Here is a 24,158-nt window from a genome sequence, read left to right on the forward strand (position 1 = left end):
CATATTGTTCTCAGATGTTGGCCATCTTCCAAATTCTCACAAGTTTTCCTTTTATATATTTTGGGTTAAAAGAAAATTATGTTTCCCCTTAAATGCATTTATTTTAGTCTTTACACTGTATAACCTTTCCACCTTTCAATGGGTAGTAGTGACCAAGTCTTTATCTTAAAGGACACATTGTAAAATTCTTGGACTTAGAATTTCACTTAGTCTATGGGTATTCAGAAATTTTATATAAGTTCACAAGACACTTGAGCTTTCACTGTTGCTTCTCCACACAACTCAGACACTTCCTGCCCTGATGCCTTTTTCTAACTAACTCTGCTGGACCATAGAAACCAAAGGGCCATACATCAACATATTGAGGCTTACAACAGGAAGCCATCTCTACTAAAGTTAATTGGAACCACCCCGATTGTTCATGAAGAGAACAACTATGGCCACCTTTTGTGGCAGAAGCTGTCAGCATTGTCATCCAGCAAGTCAGATCATTTACCTCTCTTCAGTAAGGGGAATACGCAAATGAGTGTTGGCCAGACAGCATGCCTCCCAACACCAGACACACCATGCCTGTAAAGAGATATGAGAGCTCCCAGGGAAGCCCAAGTACCATTTCAACGTAGGTCTGAGAAGCTCCTCCTAACACAAGCATGAAGGATAACTACAGTAGTAGGAAACATTGCATAAATGTTCTCAGATTTGATGTGATCGCACATGTATTTTTATATACAGTTATTTGTGTAGCATGTACAATCCTAAGTACACATACTGTTATAAATGTACCTCATTCATAAATTATTATTTTTTCTAACTCAAGCAACAACTTTACAACTTGACAGAATTATAAGCAGATTTTATGTAAATAATATGCATATTGTATTTTAATCTGAATATTGATTGAACTGTATATTAAAATTCTGCACGGCTTTCCATATACAGTACATGTGTGCACATTGTACTTAAAGCTTCAACCCCAAAAAGTAGTTATCCTTTAGTCCTTCAGACAATTGCAAACAGGCCTCAAGGTCACTAATGTACTTTTCCCTCTGCAAGTAGAAAGAAAAAGGTTGTGAATCCAGATTGTAAATGTTACAGAGTAATGAAACAGTTGTCAAGACAAAAAACAATAAATGGAAAAAAGTCTGCATATTTTTCACCAACAACTGCCACATGAGAAAAGGGGAAAACTTCAACGATATGAAAATTCCTGCAGGATATCTACTGATGCCACACAACCAGTTGTTTTTTAAAATAGAGTTAGTTAGTTATAAATGATTTGTTTAACCAGAGAGAGAGAGTGTGTTCCATTGATGAGGTCACAAGGAGGACCGTTAATAATTTATGATTGATTTGAGAAGTAAAGCCAAGTGAGTAGGCCAAATGTACTTGTATCATCTGAGCCACTTAATGTACAAAATGAGCTAAAGATTTATAAGGGAAAGTCCATGATGATCAAGAAACAATACCATGCCCCACACTTGCTAGTATATTTCAGTGCACTGTTGATAATCAACATCTGTATGCATATATAAGTGAAAAGGAGCTGAAAAGAATTGTACTGGTTTTGGCCAGAAAGGTGCAAATGAGGAGATTAGGGATGCAGAATATTAGAACTTAAGCAAATGCCTCCGAATCATTTGGTAATCAAGCAATTGGTGCCACTTGGCACAGTAAATAAAGGTGCATGAATACTCACCAGATATTACTGTAAATTGGTTAAAACTAAACTTTTCTAGGTAATGTATCCTAAGTATAATAGGCAAAATATGCATTGCAGGCAAAACAGTGTTAGGTGAAAAATGAAAACAATACAGTTAGATATTGTATTACCTTCCTGGGTGACCTGGCTTTCTGGTACAGTTCTTTTTATATTGTAAAACCCTTTAATCGTGAATAAATTACAAGTTACGACAACAAAAATGGATTAAACCTCATTTAGATTAAGTCCTTTCAGAAAGTTCACCTTGACACACATTGGAGACAAGTCTTGAATAAATCCATAGTGTCTTTGTTGTCAGTTTATCAAATTATAAGGTTTTTAAAGTAATTGTCTCATCTGTATTATGAAAGTGACAAATTAAAGTAAGTTTGTTTTTGAGGTCCTTCTATGCCTAGGGACAATTTGGTAGCTTACATTACAGTTTCAAATACTGTACACTACAAACATAATGAGCTGATGAGGCCTTGAGATTTTACTTTCGTTTTTCCAAATGTTAGGAAGGTCTTGTGTGGTGATAAATTTTATGTTCAATTTGGTAGCAAGGAGTATTAACATTTAAAATGACTGAATTGGACTAAATTTGATAAAAAAATTATTAGTACTGTAATTACATTCTTCTACTCCTTTTATTGTTACAGTATATAATTTAAGAATATTCTTTAGATTCTAAATATAATTGGTAACTATGTAGTGCACTTAAGTAAAATTAGTAAAAATCCTGTTAGTTTTTTCATGCCATCAGTTTCTCAATGCACAAATGTGTGACCCCTTATTGTAATGCTAACGTAAGGGTGTTATGAAGTTGGTGTCTGACTTTTCTGTTTATGTACAGGGATGAGGAGTTTTTTTGTTGATATCTCATGAAAACAGAGTATTGTTTTTGTAGCAGGAGCAGGTGATTGTAACCAAGGACAAAATTAATATTCTCCAGAACACCCCACTGAGCATAATGGATGTTCAGTCTAACAGGAATTTTCCAGTTGACTGAGCTGAACCTACATGTATATTATCTTATCATGTGTGTCTTGTTTTGTCATGAACTTTACAGTCTTCTGATTAAAGTTCTGTGACTATCATTGTTTCTCATTAGTTTAGCTTGGCCACTAAGCTACATTTCTTAACTCGCATAAGCCATGGGCGTAGGGTTTTTCTTAAATGAGAGTTGAAAATTGGAGCAAAGTATATTTAAGAAGCTGGATAGATAGAGGGGAGAGAATGAAATGGATTGAAAAGTAAAAAAACTGGGAACAATGCAGTGGGGAGGTAAAGGGGCATTGCAAAGGACCAATAACTTGCCTATACTGTAATGCTACATGGTGTACACAGTTAGTGGCGCTGTCTTACAGAAGCCTGCATTGGAGGAAATTATTTTATCCTATATTGATTAGAGAAAGATTGAGTTGGGAAGCATACTGACACACTCACTACAAGATTGGCCTGGGTGTCATTCATTCAGAGTATTTGATGCAAAATTCAAGGATTTGTATTTTGCTTTTTAAAAATGGAATTTCATATTACAAGTGATTCTCTCGCAGTTATTAAGCTCTTCGTTGGGCGAGTGGGTAGAGCTGTGGACTAACACTCGCTAGGCCCAAGTTCGAGTCTCCAGCCGGCTGATGAAGAGTTAGAGGAATTTATTTCTGGTGATAGAAATTCATTTCTGGCTATAATGTGGTTCGGATTCCACAGTAAGCTGTAGGTCCCATTGCTAAGTAACCAATTGGTTCTTAGCCACGTAAAATAAGTCTGATCCTTCGAGCCAGCCCTAGGAGAGCTGTTAATCAGCGTAGTGGTCTGGTAAAACTAAGGTATACTTTCTTTTTTTCTCACAGTTATTCCAAAAGTATAGTGGAATGGATATTAAACAATAGTTGTGGTGTGGCCTGATATTTATCATGTGTGTAACAAAGATTCCTAACTCTACAGTAGGTTAGGTTAGGCTGTACTTGGTTACATTGCTGCATTGAGGGTTATGTTTACTTTTCTTTACCCATGCAAATATTTTTTAAATTTTCCATGATCATAGCAGAAAATAGGTAAAATCCACCATTTTACAAGTGTTTGGAGATGAAATCAAGAAAGATAGGGCTTAGGGCTGAAGTAAAATTAAACAGGATCAGCTTTTTTCAGCTCTTGTTTTCCAGTTACCCATACCCTTCATTTTTTATACTTTGTCTTGGGATAAGTAAGTAGGTGCTGGTATACAGGAAAAAGTAATATGAAAAGGTCAATGCATTTTGATGTTTACATCCGTCTGCTGTTCAACCAAGTTTTGTTCTATTATGGCAGAAAGACCTGTAACACATTTGTTTTAAAGATTTGGTAGTGCTTAGTTTAATGGAAATTTTTTCCTAATATTGGACCTGCATAATTATTTTATATCTAAGTTGCTGCCATTTTGGACTTTGTTACAGTAATTCAAATACTCAGCTGATTACCTAAGCTTTGGTGCTGCCTTTCATTTAACATAATTAAGAGGACTATTCTAGAGTAAAAAAAAAAAAAATGAAGTTTTGGAATGATGTTTACTACCAAATAGTATTTTTTTTTTTCAAAGTACAGTACAGTATTGGTGAATAATACTTTTTGTAAAGTAAATGCAAAATGATCAAGCATGTATTCTTCTTGCAAATAACAAACTCCTAATGGTTATTTTACATATGATGTAAATTACATAAATGTTTCTCAAGTATTAAATACTGGAATATTGATCTTATGTTCATGGAAGCCAAAGACATTGAGTTTGTAATTATGGAGTTCTGATACATATATGCTGTAAATTTAGCAAGTGTGTAACTAGTTTATGAATAAATTGTATATATTGGTGTGTATCAATATTTTATTATTTTCCTTTATTATTTATCCCCGTAGAGGGGTAGTGCCATCAGTGCACCTCACATGGTGCACTGTAGGCATTACTTAAGGTTCATTGTAGCACTCCTTTGATCCCTAGCTGCACCTGTTTTCATTCCTTTTACTCCTTTTATTCGTATTCTCTTTTTTACCATTTTACTTCCTACTCACTCCTGACAGTTGTTTCATAGTGCACCGAATGCTCTCTTTAAGTCCCAGTGCTTGGCCTTTGGTCTAAATTTTATACTCCATTCCATTCCCTTATCATTTATGAAACAAAAGTTACTCTTAGTGAAACCATTTTCTTATCTTTGAAAGTATATTGTACAGTACTTTTTAGTATCCATTATTTTCACGTAATGATAATTGTAATAACAGAGAGCTTTGAAAAAAATGATTGCTTAATGAAAGCAAACATATCATCAATTTATCCATAGAATGAATTGGTGGTCACAATAGTGAAAATGTTGCAAAACAGCTCTTGAAAACTAGGAGATGGCATCAGGAGGGGGCCACAGGCTGAAAATGTCAAATTTGTATGTTACACGTGTGTCATTTATTAGTTAAAAATGTTTGTATTCATTGTTCACATGTAAGTTTCTTGATTTACTAAAAGGCACTGAAGTACCGTACATTAGTTGTTTCAGTATAGAATTTTCAAGTGTTTAAGTGTTTCCAAGAGTAAATTTCTGTAAGATGTAATATCAATAAAGGAATATTTAAACAAATTCTTAAGCCACATACAGAGCTCATACTGTGTAACATCTGTATACAGTATATTTACTGATTTAGAATATGGCATGACATCCAGGAAGAGATAGAAGTTTTATGGGGCAACCATTATTTCAACTACTAAATGTAATGATGTGCACTCTTCTGTAAGTATACTATTGTATTCCACATACAGTATAGAGGTTATGTATTTACAAGTACCACATTGCAATTTGTGTTATTGTTGCTGTATGTAGAGATGTACATGTTTGCCTGCTGTTTGTGGAAATGTTTGTGCACCTCTACCTGTGCAACAGTTATGAACATTGTGATACATATGGTTCTGTAATAATTTTATCTGGAGGAACCACAAGGGTAGCACTGTGTGTGTGCCTGTTTCATTTCTTTGTCTACTGTTGATGCAAAAAGGCTGAATGAATCCAATTATTTGTGTGTTGTCCAAAATGTTTATTGCTTAACAAGACAGCAGTCTCAACTTTAGACCTTTTGGGGTTTTCATTGTGAAATTTATGATACGAAATTCGGAGGGATTATGGATGACTATAATATAGACTAGGTGGTCGACCATAAATGCACAGTACAGTATCCTGAAGCTGCATCCCATGTGTATACTCTGATGTTTTTGTTTTTTGTTTACTGCAGAATAGTAAATGCTGCTCAGGTTTTCAGTCTACAATACTCTTGGGATGTATTTTGTATTGATTACCCTGTATGGTGAGACTTGTTCCTAATGGTCCATTTGTATGGGCCTGATGATTTGCCTGAAATTTGACATTCTTCTTGCTACTGTGCAGCAACTAGGGGGATATTTAAAGGAAAAACTGTTACATAAATGTTATATTCTTTTTGTTTCTATGGATTTAACAGTTTTCAGTGGCTTGGTGTGTATTTGTACAGGATAGTCCAAGTAGATTGCAAGTTAGTTTTCGGAGTGAGCTAGTATAGGCAGGTGGTTGCAATTCGCCAAGTTCCTCCTTTTTGGTAGAGGCATTTTTCAGTAATACTTTCATCTGACTCAAGATATTGATCATCAAGCTGGTAGTTATGGCTGCTCTTAGGGTCATATGCATAAAACTTGTAGCTGTGTTCATGGCTGAGGTTGACATCTGGATTTGTTTCAGAGTATATTTAGCACGTTAAGGTAGGATGTGAGTGAGTAGGCTATCATTATGATTCTCAGAAATGAGGGAAGAATGTTATGTGAACTATAGCCCTACTGTTACCAGACTTAACAAAAATCCATTTAAAGTGCTGCATTTTATCCTTGAACTGAACACGTGTAATATTGCCTGACTTCTCCATTTACTTGATTCTTTAACTTGATAAAAAATTTTCTTAAAGAAGAACCTTGGTGAATTTATAATCCTCCCAAACTTTTTTTGGCAACCAGAAACTTACATTATCCTATTTTTTTTTGTCTGTAAGTGGGACATACTCAGAAAGACTGGAACACCCAGCTGTTCAGTTTTTCATCCCTTCAATATCTCCTGAGAGACTTCAGATTTCCTACAAGGTGGGTGTCGAACAAGAGGATTTGCATAGCTCACTGTAGAAGGTACAGAGCTGAAGTTTTTGGCAGCATATCTGTGGCCCCAGCTGTATTGCCTTCTACCTTTTTATTTTTCATCTGTTTCCTTTTACCTCTTCCTAATTAGCTGTTCAATTTCTTTAACGTTATCTTGCATCAATATCCACTTCCCATTTAAGAACAAAATCTTTCAGTTGACCCCTATGATAGTCTAGAAATGACCCAGTGGTGTTGATACTCTGATTTACAGTAGTAACCTACAAGGTACTGTAGTCCAGAGCGGGCATGGTTCATGTAACTATAGCTACTTAATTTTTCTTGGGTCTTTTTGTTTTCTCAAAGTTGAAAGTAAAAGGAGGCTCAACATTGATTACCATATTGTCATCTGTGTCAGTTGGTAGAGTCCAGAAGTTGACATCAGGCCTCTTATTACCTCTGACACTTACAGGCCCCAGTAGCTGTGGGCTGGTTGGCCACCTTATCTATAACTCCAGGGCAACTGCCCAGCTTGACATTGTTTCTGCGGTGACAGCTTTCATATCTTGTAAAAGTCATGTTTGTGTTCCATAATATGCACCCAAAATTGTTCTACTGTATTTCATTTCTAATTTCAGAATAGCTAAGATAATTGTGTGATCACCAGAATGGAAGTATATTTTCTTATTTATGAAATGAGATCTTGTATACAGTACTTATAATAATAAAAATCTTTCAGTTTAGATCTGTGAGAGTTAAGAATGGTTGTCTGGTATATTTGATTGTTAACACTAACAATTTATGAAGGACCCAATAATTTCTAGTTTTAAACTAGTTCTCATTGCCATTTAAGAAATTATCTCATTTGTTCCATCGCCTTATTAAATATAGTTCTCATTTCTTCATATTTCTGAACAAAATACCACCTGTTTATAGCAAGCAAAATATAGCTAATTTATGTAGATGTTTAGTAATGATATGAAACGTTTTCATTGTCTTGTTGTAATGTCATTTGCTCTTCACTATTGTGTTAAAATATGGCTTTTGTCTGCATTATATTTTTATTGCTGATGATTTAAGTTTTTTTCAATGTATTCAGTAGTAATGGTTTCATGTGTTTTCTAAGGATTTTATTCAATTGGCCATATCTTCTTCTATTCTGACTGCATTTTGAAGAGTGATCATGTAATTTGATACATACATTATTGTTAACTGTTAACCAGACTGTTGTAATAGACTATAATTATTGATCCAATAATTTTTCATTCTTGTCTCATTTTCTTATCTGATGATTTTTCATTTAATTTTTTCTTAATTACAGATCCTGTCAGATACTGACTTTATCTGTTGTCAAGCCTCTTTTTATGTGGAAGGTAAGTTCACTGTATCCAATACTTTTTCAGTGTTGTGTATTAACTGAAAAGAAAGGCAGGGAAAGAATAAGCAGTGGTAACTTTGAAGAATCCTAAGACTTGAAGTGTGATAGGAAGAGTAGTGTTAGTAGTCAACACTGATTTTTGATTAGTTGCTTGATTTAGATTGCACATATTATGGTCGTCAGTGCACAAATTACATTATTTACTTGAAATATAGGTTATAATACACTGTACTTGGATTGAAAAAGGTGCTGTCTTAAAGGCATTTATCAAAAAAGGATCCTCCAGGAAAGTGTAGTATTTTATTCTTTCATGGTAAAAAAACTTTTTTTTTTTTACTGAGTAATACTAATACAGAGCCCGGTTTAGTGGTTTGGTCAGTTCCGAGTTTTTGTCTTTTCAAATATATTCATCAGAAATTATTTCCCGGCTTAAACGTTAACTGCAGAATAAATTTGGTAAAATGGCAGAATAATCATAATTTGAAGGTTTTTGATGAAAACTTAATAATGCTTTACGTCGTTTTCAATCCCAGAGCATTAAAAGTTTTTCTTATGATTTTGACGATTTTCGACGATTTTCCGAGCATTTTCATAAACTTTGGAAGAACGAATGTCAAGTCAGTGGACCCCTGTACAGAGCTTGCAGTGTTGGTCAGTGTGAGTTTTTGTCTTACAATTCAGAAAATTAAAAACGTTAACTGCAGAATAAATTGGGTACTGTAATTTCTAATTTTGACCATGATCTTGTCTTTCTGTAATTATTCTTTGTTTTCTTCCTAATAGCATCATAAACTTTGGAAAATATCAAGTCAGTGGTCCCTGTGGGCTTGTTCCATGAATCATTCATCTTTTGAATAATAATAATAATACTAATAATGAGTCTCAAGTTTCTCATAAATTTTGCAAAAGGGCAAAACAGATGTCATTCACTTAAATGGACTTAAGAAAGTAGTAGTAGTTTATACAGCAATGACAGTTTCTAAGCAAACCCAATGTGCATGATGTTCAGATTCATATTTATTTCTCTCTCTCTCTCTCTCTCTCTCTCTCTCTCTCTCTCTCTCTCTCTCAGGTTGGAATAAGGTGCTATTATAAATTTATAAATTTATTCGTTTCACAGTCATAATAGCATTCATGAATTTTAGCTTGTTGTTCATGATCTATTGTATTCCTTTGTGTCACCTCATCTAATTAGTTAGTCTCAATAAATAAGTTTTCATTTCATTTTGAATCTGTTCTTGATCACTTAATGTGCAGAAACTTTCACATTTACTTTGCACCCTTGTACTATAAGCTGAACTTTTCCTTTTATTTTCATATGTTTAATTCTGCTCTTTTTCCCAGGGTTCATTTCTAAACTCTTAAGGTCCTAACTGCACAAAGCTTGGGACAAGGAAATATACTTGACTTGGGGAAGTTTTGAAGCAATTTCATTTCTTAACATGCACTTTTAAAGTTGAACATATACATTTCAGTAATAGAGGTATTTTTAAACAAAATCAGTAATAATTAAAGATAATGCATTGATTAAACTTGAGAGCTTTTAAGTTTGATTCAGGAAGCTTAGTATCTTGCAAACGTACAGTAGGGGCTACTCAAACAAAAGTACTGTATTAACCAGAACTTTGCGACAATGATAGAAAAAATTAATCTGAGACAATACCTATTTGTTCATCAAAACTCAGATAAGTGCTAGGAGAATGTAAACTTGCTTTTGAACTTCTCTATGCTACGTAACGACATTTCAGTTAGATTTTATCATTCAATGAAAACTAATAGAATATGAATACTCTAGCACAGGAAAAAGGGTGGGGCATATAACAAAAATATCTCGTACATAGAGCAGTTAGAAGATAGAAAGCAATTAAAAAGATATGAGAGATGTATCACAGTATAGGGTGGTTGCATTTGAATCTTAGAGGACAAATAACTACAGAACATGAAAAGGGAAAAAAGGAGAACAAGGAAGACGTTTTGTTGTTCAAAGAAAAAATACCAATGGTAGTGCATAAGTTTTTTGTCATCTGTTTAGTATGGTTTTGAGAAATGATCTCGTTACATTAAAACATAACAAATTACATAGAATTCGAGAAATGTTTTGCTGATAGTCCATTGCTAATGAAAGCAGTTGTCCCCAGGTAGAGATATAAAAAGATTAAAGCAGTGGACTTGCTTAGAATATAGAAGTAAACTGGAGGGAACTAGGAGGAGAAATCAAGAGCTAGGATGCTTTGGAGTGATTATACTCATAAGAAGCAAGACATAAATGGTAAAAGAAACAAAGAAGGTTGACAGATTTTGGTAAAAGTAAAAAATATAGAGATCATAAATTCTCTTATAAAGGGAAAAATGAGACAACACAGGTGGGTTATTGAAGTTAAATGAGTTGGACACACATTAAGGAAGTAATCAAAGGATGAGTTGAAGTAGAGGCAGGCTTTAAAGTAAAAAAAAAAAAAACTGCTATATTATCTTTCAAGATTGGCACAGTTTGCTTTAGAGCTGCTTATTTCATAGACATTTTATAAACTAGTTTACTGCCTTTGGTAATCAGCACTTGATTAATCTGTTTGATCAACTCTTATATATCACCTATGGATGATGTAGAAGTAACAATTCATGCTGGATCCAAGGATCAGTGTCATATATATGGATTAAAACTCATATATGAATTTGATGTTTAGTAGACTTCACATATGACAGACATACTCTAATAAAGTTTGTGTGCAGAATGAGGTCAAAGATCAAATAGTTATTTGACCTTGGATATGACTTTTGAACTATATAAGAAGATTCCATATTTGGCATGCATTCCATTGATGAAGCTGATATGAAGAGTGACAAAGGTTAAGTAGGAATTCACCAGGCATCAAGGATTTTTTGCCAGACCATTTTTGCTTGAAGAATTAATACTTGTGTTAATTTGTCCCAGTTTAGATAGACTATTGTGTGATAACTACGTAAACAAGGTCTCAATAGCATCTTATCATGCTATGTTTCTTTTCATGACACACATATCGACAGAAGCATTGGAAGGGTATATTTTCATACATTCATCATTGTCTCATTAACATAGGATCAATGCATACAATATAGCTTCTTGTGTGAAAGAAACTTTCTCACTTAGATTCGTTTTTTTAGTATGGGTGGAAACATAAAGTATAGAATAAACATGGCTTTGCTGGTTATTGTTGTTAGTAATTTATATTCAAGTTGTCTTTGTCACGTATGTATATTTCAGTGCGTGTAGCTTGCCTGGCAATTGTCTTGCCTTGCAATTGTCTTGCCTTGTGGTTTGTTGCATAGGAATGTTGTTAATAATGACTGCAATTCCATACAAAGACCAGTCATGTTCATAATGATTTAGCAGATCATTTTTTTGAATGAAAACCATAGAATGAACTTTGATAACGGTAAAATAACATTCAAATACAATAATGCTGAGTTGTGGCTGGAGTTGGTGAATTGGGTCATCTTGAGAATTGGTCTTTTAGTTGTGGTCAGAGAAGCTTCTATGGATGTTTTTTTTAGGGTAGACCATCACCATTTACCGGGTAATCCTAATCCAGATGCAGGTTGAAATTTTTAAGGTAGTATAAATGAAAATGGACGCTTGTAAAAAAAGTCTATGAGGGTAACATACATAAACAGTCTCAAGATTAATTTTCACTAACATTTCTTCCAATTTTCACTAACATTTCTTCCAGCAAATGGCTCTGAAGCCCTTGTTTCATTAGCATACTGTTCTTCAAGAAAACTGCATGAGGTTGTTCTTGTTTTGTCTCCTTCAATACTGTATTGATAATAAATATGAGTAAGTTACTGTTATTGCATTAGTAAAGAGATCATGAATGAGCAGAAGTTTAGTGAAATAAAACAAAAGGTAGTGAAATATAGCAATTTATTCAGTATACAAACCATTAAGTTTTCTTTTATATAAATTCAATACGAAAATATGAAAACTCGTTTTCACATTCGATAATTTAATTCAGTCATGCAGAATAATGTATGATGAAATACGGCCCAAAAGCCATTGCAAATGAAATGTAATTCAGCTTTCTAGATTAGAATATCTAGGGGCGTAGCCTACTCAAAAAATTACTAAAAAAAAAAAAAAAATTCCAAATGATACTTTGCTAGATGAATTGTGAATTTTGTGCATCGGAAACATTCATACATAGATTGTTAGGCATTCAAGAATCGCAGAAAAAGAATCGAGTTCAAACAATAAAATCTCGGTAAAATTTGACCTTGGTCTCCTTGGAAACATTTCCAAAACTGTGACGTCACTCCAGTTTTCAGTGATCATGACACGATAATTTTCCAGTTCCAGAAACCTGTGCAAACCACTTAAGAACTGCTGAGATTTAGGTGCTGACGTCTGTTGAGGGTATGACTCTTAGTGTATTATAATTCAAATATGATGCTCATTGGTATGAACTACGAATTAGACTTAAAAAAAGCTGTAACCCAATATTAGCACGTGAGTCAATCAACAATGACAGGATTTTGGTTTCAGTTTCCATGCACTGGGACAGATCAGTGAAAATAAAAAAAATAGACAGTACAATAATAATTTGAGCAGTTCTTGCCTATTGACGTTTATTATGAGATTTAGATCATTATGAAAAAAATCCTGAGTGGCCCTCGAAAGCCAGCACTGATTTTCAATCATTTTTATTGGACCAAGAGATTATTTTCTGAACTGGCACGCAACAGCATATTCCTGTACAAGAGTTTGGCCCTCTACCTAGTCTGCTTTTTCTGGCTTCCTAGCAACAGTGTGCCACTTTGATGCCAATGGAGCCAGCACCCAATGGAAGATATGGTTTGGAAAGCAATACAGGTATAGGACGAGGGCCGAAATGATACAGTATTGCAGTGCCCTTTTGAAGGTAACGCCATATGTATCAGAGGCATGGCATCTTAAACTCTACACCTACAAACAGGACGTGGTGGCGGTGAAGCAGTTTCATGTTTAACCATTCGTGCCTCGGAGAGTTAAATATCGCCAAAAATAACATTTTGCCCTCCGCCTCTCAACATGAGATGATCCCAAAGCCACTGTCGACGCAACCACTGTTCCTGCTTCTCGCTCTAGCACCACGTGGGACTAATCTCGGTTTGGGGAAGAACAGTCTCTGGGGTTTGAAGAAGCGAGGATTGGCCGCCGCTCCCACCACCGCTGAAAACAGCACCATCATGGCCACCAGCAGGAGTATCACACGCATCTGCAAAATTGGTCAAGAGTGTCAATACGGTCATTTTCGTAGAGCGAGATACAATTTTGTATTACATTCTTTCAGGAGAGTTTTGTAAACTGATGAACAACCTTAGAACTCAATTTTTACTTGATTAAAATGTTATTTCTTGTATTTGAAAAGAATGATATAAACAAACATGAAGACTATAATGAAGTGTATCATGCATGTTAACTTTGTATTCAAGCTTCACCGTCGATAAAAACAGGGCAAGATCTGCAAAACTTCTATATTGTAAATAATAGCAAGAGAGCTGGAATCAGACACTGACTCATCAAATAACATAAAAAAAAAAACTGTGCCATCACCAACGGTGAATGTGAAGCTAGAGATCACACTAAACAATGATGTTAATAACCGTTGCTAATAAAAGTTACCACACCACACCGCAGTCTTTGTGGATCACTGAAGGACAATGAGATGCAAACGAACTCTTAAGGGTGCGACAACGGCTCCGTGTTTACTCAGGGAAGCAGATGGAGGAATGTGGATGCTGCGACTCAAGGCTATTACCTTGACTTCTAGAGAGGTACTACGCAAAAATAAGCTCGGGTAAAGAACGGCTTCAGTGACTTGGCTGGATGTTGGAGCACGAATTGTACTTGTTTTGGACTCTAAGAAGTATTTCGAGTCTCTCTCTCTCTCTCTCTCTCTCTCTCTCTCTCTCTCTCTCTCTCTCTCTCTCTCTCTCACACACACACACACACACACTTTCAAAACTAACAAACTACCACACAACACATTGCATACTTATCTCTTCATTCATTCACACGTTATGTACATATACATTTGCTGTTTTCTTCTGTTCGTAAGAAGAGAATTAGAACAACACACACACACACACACTCACACATTCCCGAAATAGAGCGAATCGGATATTAAACATTTGTAGCTTAATGTTTGTATATAAATCACGGTGAAGTGATAAAAATCCATATATAATATATCAATAGTATATATATCAATTATATATATATGTGTGTGTGTTTTGTTGAATGAATAAATATAGTTGAGGAATTCTTATGCACAGACGACTTTGCGTTCTGTTTCTGTGGGGCCACCCCACACACACGGAAAACGGTTTGATGTTCACGACTAGTCTTCGTTACTGCATTTGCGTCTCCCAAAGTACGGCAGTGTTGCACTTCCCTGCTGTTACGTAAAGGGTCCTAATAGGCCTATCGCAAACGTAACATGTGAAGGATTGTGGCCACGTAAATCGCACCGCTCGAGGAAACTGTTATATCAATTATGGCCGGTGCTTCGGTTGTTGCTATTACTTCAGCCCCTCCCTCCTTTTCCCGTGCCACAAGTCGCTCCGGGGACTTATTATGAGTAGGCTGTGGTACGCGAGGTGGCCGGGGTGAAGGATACTTCACTTCTGAAATGAAATTAAGTACTTTTAAGCTGTTTTCATGTCTTTTTTTTTCCTGGCGTTTCTCCGTGGTTTCCTTTGTCAGATATTTCCTCAAATTTAGTTTGTATTGTTAGGTAATTTTCCTTTCGGTTGCACGGATTACTTTGTGAAACAAAGATGGATTTCGAGGTGGATGAATATGCGTATTCATAGTATTTTTGCGTTGGTATACTCATATATACATAAGCGCATGATTACGTTGTGATGCTAATAAGACATGCATATATATTATATATATATATATATATATATATATATATATATATATATATATATATATATATATATATAGAGAGAGAGAGAGAGAGAGAGAGAGAGAGAGAGAGAGAGAGAGAGAGAGAGAGAGAGAGAAACATTCCTGAAGGTGACTTGTAATTATAAAACCTTAAACGACACTAGTAATTGTTTTTCGGTAGTTTATAGTCTCTTAAAGGCGTGGCGATTTAAACTCCAGTTTAGAAAGTTAACAATCATTTTATAATTGTTTGCACTGAATGACACTTCGCTTGTTTTATGACGGAGTTTCTTTTGTAAATTACAGTTATTTCATATTGGAAGTCACATTCTTTCAAACGAAAAATTTAAATTTACGTCAAGTTGAGAATAAATAACCAGAGGCCCCTCCCCATTTACCGTTCTTTTCCACGAGGAAATGATTCTCTTTATGATTTACCTAATTACGTTGTTGCGGTAATGGTTCCATTCACTTTCCCACGACAGTTGACCCAAGCCTACCTTTAGCAGGTTTAGGATCGTTTGTGTCTATAATTGTGTGAATTTTTTGTGTCATACAGCTAAACAATTCTCTCTCTCTCTCTCTCTCTCTCTCTCTCTCTCTCTCTCTATATATATATATATATATATATATATATATATATATATATATATATATATATATATATAATATAAATAATATATATATACAGTATATATATATATATATATATATATAAAATAATTTATATTTCTATAAAACTCATCAGCAATATCCAACTATTTCTTTACATTAAATATATTTCCAGAAAATAATTTCTTATTTTTTAAAAACTCATCACTGTTTTGGAGCTATTTCTTTACTTTTTCACTTTTTTTTTTTTTTTGCAATTTTACCAGCTTTCACTGTTTTGGAATTATCTTTACTTTTTCCATTTTTTTTTAGCTGGCTGTAAGTCATCTATAGCAGTTTTGGATAATCATGTTTGGTAATATATTTATCTTCCTTAGAGTGATGTGGTTACGATTGTTCCAATGCCAAATGATAATTATCAGTCAAATTCTACTGAAATCCATTTTATATTTTCTTACTCATTTACTTGTCGGAATTCGAGACTGTTAAATAAGTCCATATGGTTTTTCTTTGTGGTAATTTTGGATAAAGCCTCAGCTCTTTACTTTAAACAGAATATTTTAGTCAGTAAAATAAATGAAAGGAATCAATCCTCTGACGATTGCGTTATTCAGAGATAGTATTGCAAAGATATTCTTTTAACAGCTGAGTTGAACTGAATTGAATATAGAATTTATGCCAAGCACTGGGACCTATGAGGTCATTCACCGCTGAAACGGAAATTGACAGTAAAAGGTTTTAAAGGTGTAACAGGAGTAAAACCTCGCAGTTACGCTATGAAACATTGTTAGGAGATGGTGGAAAGGAAAATGGAAGAAAGAGAATATGAAAGGAGGTACAGTAAAAGGAACGAAAGGGGTTGCAGGCTAGGGGCCTAATGCACGCTGCAAAGAACCTTAAGTAATGCCTACAGTGCACCGCATGAGGTACGCTGACGTCACCACCACCTTTTCAGTTGAGGTAAAGGTGCTCGGTAATAAAATATCATAATCACGTACGATTGATACACCCAAAAGAGCCATTTTATTGTCAGATTCTTATTTACAAGTGAACTTAACTGATGGACATTACTTATTAAGTTGCTGAAAAAAAAATTATGGGACTTGCTTCATTTAAATCACAAATAAACCAGACATTGACAACGTCCCTGAATCTAGGGGTAGCAGGTGGAAGAATACTACTTAATATCATAATTCACTCTCAAAGTATTCAATAATCAAATGACTTGATACTTGGGAAAGAACGAGCCCCTGGGACAACCGAAAGTTTGCTGATAAAATTCTTCAGTCGAAGTTTTAATGAACGCGAAACGTAATGAGGTCGTATTAAAGCCAGGGAGGGAAGTGGTATCGGGGATGGATTCATATTGTTCTAATTTTCTTGATGAAAAGCTAAAGACACCGTAGGGGGTAGTGCTGTCAGTGCACCTCATGCTGTTCACTGTAGGGGTTACTTAAGGTTCTTTGCAGCGTGCCTTCGGCCCCTAGCTGCAACCCCTTTCTTTCCTTTGACTGTACCTCCTTTTATATTCTTTTTCTTCCGTCTTACTTTCCACCATCTCCTAACTATTGATTCATAGTGCAACTGCGAGGTTTTCCTCCTGTTACACCTTTCAGTCTTTTACTGTCAATTCCCGTTTCAGCGCTGAATGACCTCATAGGTCCCAGTGCTTGGCCATTGGCCTAAATTCTATATTTAGTTCAGTTCAATTCAAAAAGCTCAAGATACTCTTAACATCAACTTTGGCGCACACAGAGACTACATCGTAACTTGTCTTTCTCCGGTTGAAAGTTTTTTCTTTTTCAATAAAATGCAAATGATTTTTGATAAGAGCACTGGAGGCATTCCCAAACAAAGGGAAAAGTACCGATTTTTAGTAGAGGGATATGAAGGGGCTGCTTGTTTTCAATAATGGGCCGAAATAACATATTTTTTTATGTGATTTTCTTCGCCAAAGAACATTTCCTCAGCAGTCATCTATTATCATCGCCATGTGCCCTTAGGCTAACTGAAAATCATGGATATTTTACGCCTGTTAGGGCTTTGCATATGCATGCAATGTGCGTTTGTGAGTGTGCAGAATATGCACATTTCACAGGAACTTCCTGTAAGTTATTTCAGGAACTTCCTGTAAATTATTTAGTTACAGTTTGCAATAATCGAAGACGAACAGCCTAGTTCGCCAGCTTATAATATCGAAAACGGCTCAGACTTTTGCTTACATAACTCATGCTTAGATATCAGCCAGCTAAATTGTAAACACGTGAAAAACTAACCTCTTCACAAAGGAAAATATATTCAAAACTAATGTGAGCATGATGGTAGTCTCGCAGTGAATCTTTTAGACAACTAAAATCTACGACGTATGAAGTGACAATTTTTATCCCAGATTTTATCTCTATTCTGCCCGCCCCTAGTGAGTATCAGTAGGGCATTCCAAACTTGAACTGTTTTGCTTAGATGAAGAAAATATTTTGACTAAACTGACCCACTTGAATTTTCTCAGGTCCTGTACCTCTCTTTCTCTCCTTGATTCATGTGGCAGCTTGTGTCTTACTGTTTACAGAAGGGAGAGTTGCGTTCTTGGCTGTTTTATTCGAATTATTTACTTCTGAGTTTTGTGAACAAGTGCAGTGAGTCAATTGCTGAGATATTTTAGAACTGGCCCACAGCTTTTTACGCCTGCAAGATTTGGAGCGAGAAATGTATACAGCTTACTTATTCCTTGGACGAATATTCACAGGAGAATAGATGTGAGGAATCAGCCATTATCATCGCCATGTTCATTGCGCAGTAACTGAAAATCATTGTTACAATCAGTCATGTCAGTGTTTACCCTCCCATGAAATGCGCATCTGTAATTTCACTGGATAAGCACATCTTATGGAACTTCAGTTTTCAATGAGGCGATACGAACAGCACAGTTCCTCCAACTGTTCCTTAGCGCAACTGTGGGTTTTTTGCCTAGTTCCACTTTTAGACCTCGCACTCCATTTCATTTATTTTCTGGACCTGTATCTTCCTGTCCAACCACTCGTAAAATTAAACAGTGAAATCCCCTCTTTTCTCATTTCGCATTTCTAAAACCATTCTGTATAATTTCTTAGAAGAAAGAGCCCTTTATCCACCCAAGTCTTTGTGTGCACGGGTGCGTGTGCGGGTGTTTCGTGTCACATGCGAGAGGATTGCTGTCAGGGAGGGAAATTACAGAGCAATTTGTGAGACTGAGGCAAAAAGGAAGAACTCCGAGGCACTGTGTTTCTCCAGCCGCAGTAGGCACGGCCTTGGGAGGGTGCCAGAAAAAATGGAACGCCAGGCAAGGTTCGGCTCACAACACGTGAAAAACATTAGTTGTCATATTCTACGCTGATCCAGATAGAGCCGTTTTATTCAAGTGCATATATATATATATATATATATATATATATATATATATATATATATATATATATATATATATATATATATATATATATATATATATATATATATATATATATATATATATATATGTATGTATATAGTAATCTTACTTTACCTATTCCCAGAATAATGTCAGGAATTTGATATAATATATTGGTGCTCTCCGTTCCTTCTTCCTTGTGGTCGTGTGCATATATATATATATATATATATATATATATATATATATATATATATATATATATATATATATATATATATATATATATATATATATATATATATATATATATATATATATATATATATATATATATATATATATATATATATATATATATATATATATATATATATATATATATATATATATATATATATATTACTCTTACGTATTGACGACATACGCTAATAAAAATTGAAAGAAAAAGCATATAATCTAGCTATTGAAGAGACGCGTACGCAAATTGGCGGCACTTCCTTTTGAAAAAATGTGGATGACGCAATTTTCCTCTAAGAGACTGAACTTCATCGTGACCTTGCGCCATATCATCACTCTCTTTGACCTAGAAAAATCGTAGCACGTTTGATTGCTTTTCGGGGTCACCCAAGGCCGCGAACGAGATTTTCCGAGCATATTATGATTGCAGAACTGAAGTGAATAGAGATTTTAAACCAAAGGCCAAGCACTGGGACCTATGAAGTCATTCAGCGCTGAAACGGCAATTGACAGTAAAAGGCTTGAAAGGTGTAACAGGAGGAAAACCTCGCAGTTGCGCTATGAATCCTTGTTAAAAGTTAAGTATATCTTAGTTTAACCAGACCACTGAGCTGATTAACAGCTCTCCTAGGGCTGGCCCGAAGGATTAGATTTATTTTACGTGGCTAAGAACCAATTGGTTACCTAGCAACGGGACGCACAGCTTATTGTGGAATCCGAACCACATTACAGCGAAAATGAATTTCTCTCACCAGAAATAAATTCCTCTTATTCTTCATTGGCCGGTCGGAGATTCGAACTCGCGGCCAACAGAGTGGTAGCTGAGAACGGAACCCGCTCGTCCAACGAGGAACTGAATCCTTGTTAGAGAGGGTGGAAAGTTAGTTGGAAGAAAGAGAATATGAAAGGTGGTACAGTAAAAGGAACGAAACGGGGTTGCAGCTAGGGGCCGAAGGCACGCTGCAAAGAACCTCAAGTAAAGCCTACAGTGCACGGCATGAGGTGCACTGACGGCACTACCTCCCTACTGGGATGATATGATTGCTGTCGCGTGGAATTGTATTGGCAGGAAGGCCTTTGGTTCGTAGCGATGTTCTTCCTTGTTTACATTTTGCTTTTCTTAATAATATCATTTATTTGTTGGTAGTTGAAAGCTTCCTTAAAGGGTTGTTTTACATGGTTTGCAGATTTAGACAAAGTCTCACTTGCCCTAATCACAAAGCTCCCATCTCTCTCTCTCTCTCTCTCTCTCTCTCTCTCTCTCTCTCTCTCTCTCTCTCTCTCTCTCTCTCTCTTACCTGATAACTTTGTTCTCAGAACTGCGCCTCTTTGAGAGGTTCATAAATGCATTTGCTTTACCCGTATGTCCCCGGAGGGAGTTAGTGCCGTCAGTGCACCTCATGTGGTGCACTGTAGGCATTACTTAAGGATCTTTGCAGCGTGCCTTCGGCCCCTAGCTGCAACCCCTTTCGTTCCTTTTACTGTACCTCCTTTTATATTCTGTTTCTTGCATCTTACTCTCCACCCTCTCTTAACAACTGATTCATTGTGCAACTGCGAGGTTTTCCTCCTGTTACACCTTACAAAACTTTAACTGTCAATTTCCATTTCAGCGCTGAATAACCTCACAGGTCCCAGTGCTTGGCCTTTGGCTTAAATTCTATATTCAGTTCAGTTCAGTTTACCCGTACATAATACTTGATGTTCTGGTGTTATAAATTTGCATCAAAGATTATCAGAGATGTAGATTTTATAAAATAAAATATACCTTATTTGCATTTTCGAAAAATGTCGCCCATTTTGGTTTCTTTATGGAAGTCTATCCTCAGTGCTGTTCTAATGGAGTGCGTGTATAAATGCGTATTTTTACTTATATGGAAAGATGAATGAATGTCTTGAAATTCAGAATTCAAATCAATATTGATACGGTTAAGAGCTTGTATATTTGGAAACTGAACAGAGAGAGAGAGAGAGAGAGAGAGAGAGAGAGAGAGAGAGAGAGAGAGAGAGAGAGAGAGAGAGTACAACAATTATGACATGAAACTACATATCGGCTGTAACAGTTCCAAAGATGTTGCATGGCTATCCGACTCACAGTATCACGACCAGGAAATGTACTTTGCATAGTAAATCTCGCTCGTGCGTTGTCAGCATTGGGTCCGGGCTTGTTTTTGTGAGCTAAGAACAGCTTTTTTTTTTATCCTTCTTTTTCCTGATTACATCGTGACTGGGTTTCCAGTCCAGTTGTCATATGCAGCTGAAAAAAATAAGTAGCTTTGTCCTTACATTTTTTCTTTCTTCCGGCCCGCTCTAGGTAAAGACTAACGCTTTCTCGTCCTATATATCTACTTCCCCGCTCCCCTTCCCTCCCAACCCACTAACACTCCGCTACACACACACACACACACACACACACACACACACACACACACACACACACACACACACACACACACACACACACACACACTCAAAACATTTTATTTGGGATTGGCTAGGAAGGCTATTTAATTACTCGTCTCATTGGCCCGTACATTTTACAGTGTCATCCCTCGAGTATGACCCTTTTTCAGGTTGCTTAGCAACGCAGTATTGCAAACTGACGAAGCCGAACGTCGCCGGAGAGTTTTAAAGAACTCGCGCGCTCCCCAAAAATATTTGGTTAACTATGTTAAAGAAAAATGGCTGCTTGTTAACGCATAATTATAAACACCGCGAAATCGCAACTCTTGCTGGTTCAACTTGCTAGGACTCTGGACACTCCATGATAGATCAGAAGTCATTAAAAACCCGGCAAGTATGTCTTAAATTAAATAACGAAATAAAGGGGGAAAAAAATTTTAATCGCGGGGGTATTCTATGACTGCTGTGGTAGTCTTCACAATGATTCCACTCTTAACATTATACCTATGAATTTTACTTTAAAAATTATTTTTTTAGCTGATTTTCATTTCTTATGTAAAACCACTTTAAGTAATTTAACTATCGATAGCTGAATATCTTCCGACCGACCCGAGATTTTAAAGTAACCTAATGTATTCAGCGGTTTTACTGAATCAATATATATATATATATATATATATATATATATATATATATATATATATATATATATATATATATATATATATATATATGTATTTATATAAACATATTTGTGTGGAAGGGTGGGTGCATGTATAGGACGTTGTAGTGACATTAATAAACTTCGAAGCTTTCGTTTACCGATCTCGTCTCTGTCTACAGCCAGAGCGGACATATAAGAATACTGTGACTGTGAACTGTGGTGCTGAAGATAACACCTCTCTGAAATAAAAAAAATCAACCGCTTCTTCACTCAACACGGACCATAACGCATAGCAGTCAACAAGTCGTCATGAGGAACCGATAAGAAAAATAAGAAGACTTTTCATCGTGTTTTATATACGTATTGGGTGTAATCTAAGGGACATGTTGGATATGCCTGTATATATATATATATATATATATATATATATATATATATATATATATATATATATATATATATATATATATATATATATATATATATATGCGTGCGTGTGTGTGTGTGTGTGTGTGTGAGAGAGAGAGAGAGAGAGAGAGGTAAACTGACAGGTTCGTATATATTTATAATTGACGCACTCCGACTAGTTAATCATTTGATACCTTCTCAACCACCAGTTCCACAAATTCTCTCTCTCTCTCTCTCTCTCTCTCTCTCTCTCTCTCTCTCTCTCTCTCTCTCTCTCTCTCTCTCTCATTAATCAGCTCAGTGGTCTGGTTAAACTAAGGTATATTTTTTTCTCTCTCTCTCTCTCTCTCTCTCTCTCTCTCTCTCTCTCTCTCTCTCTCTATATATATATATATATATATATATATATATACATAATACATACATACATACATACATACATACATACACATACATATACATATACATATACATATACATATACATATACATATACATACCCTATCCACTCTCTCCTAACAATTGTTTCCAAGTGCAACTGCCAGGTTTTCCTCCTGTTACACCTTTCAAACCTTTCTACCGTCAATTTCCGTTTCAGCGCTGAATGACCTCATAGGTCCCAGCGCTTGGCCTTTGGCCTAAACCCCGTATTCTATTCTATTCATCCGGGCTGGATTAATGCCAATTACATCCCAAAGGACTCTCCAGGAACTCGAACCTGAAGGCGAACACCTTCGGGAGTCGTCCTCTACCACGTAGCCTACTGTAAGAGTTAGGAAGTTTCCTGACGGAATATTATCATCAATCCATTTTCCTGTCGTCTTACTGGACTGTTCGCCTCTCTTGCGCACCCCAGACCAACGTTTGATTTTTCTGGAGATCCTCCACGCCCATGGCGCGACCCTTGAAGGATGGGCGGGCGTGTTCCGACGACCGCAGCGGTTCATTGAGGTGGTACGGTTGGCACGCAAGAGTCGGTTTGTTACTCGCCTTGAAACGGATAATTGAAATATCGAGAAGTGAAAGGCTTCTGCAACATTATTATTTATTAAAGTTTTTAGAATTTTTATATATATATATATTATGTATATATCTGTCTGTCTGTCTATCTATATGCAGTGTATACAGTATATGCATGTTCATGTATGCGTGTATATGTGTATATATATATTTATATACATATACATATATATACACAGTATATATGTTTGTGTGTGTATAGCTTTACATAAATCGTTTTGCACTTAAATATATGTGTGTATATATATATATATATATATATATATATATATATATATACATATATATATATATATATATATATATAT

At 35.6% G+C, this 24,158-nt stretch overlaps 1 long non-coding RNA gene across 1 annotated transcript in view; it reads right to left on the minus strand.

The window, feature by feature from the left end:
• Nucleotides 1–12,071: 12,071 nt before the first annotated feature.
• LOC136850014 (uncharacterized) overlaps nucleotides 12,072–24,158 on the minus strand; it is a 34,802-nt gene continuing 22,715 nt past the window's right edge. Inside the window, exon 2 of the long non-coding RNA XR_010856510.1 lies at nucleotides 12,072–13,418. This is a non-coding gene — a long non-coding RNA (uncharacterized lncRNA). The remainder of the gene's footprint in view (nucleotides 13,419–24,158) is intronic.

Source organism: Macrobrachium rosenbergii, chromosome 21 (assembly GCF_040412425.1).
Source record: "Macrobrachium rosenbergii isolate ZJJX-2024 chromosome 21, ASM4041242v1, whole genome shotgun sequence".
Lineage (NCBI taxonomy): Eukaryota > Metazoa > Arthropoda > Malacostraca > Decapoda > Palaemonidae > Macrobrachium > Macrobrachium rosenbergii.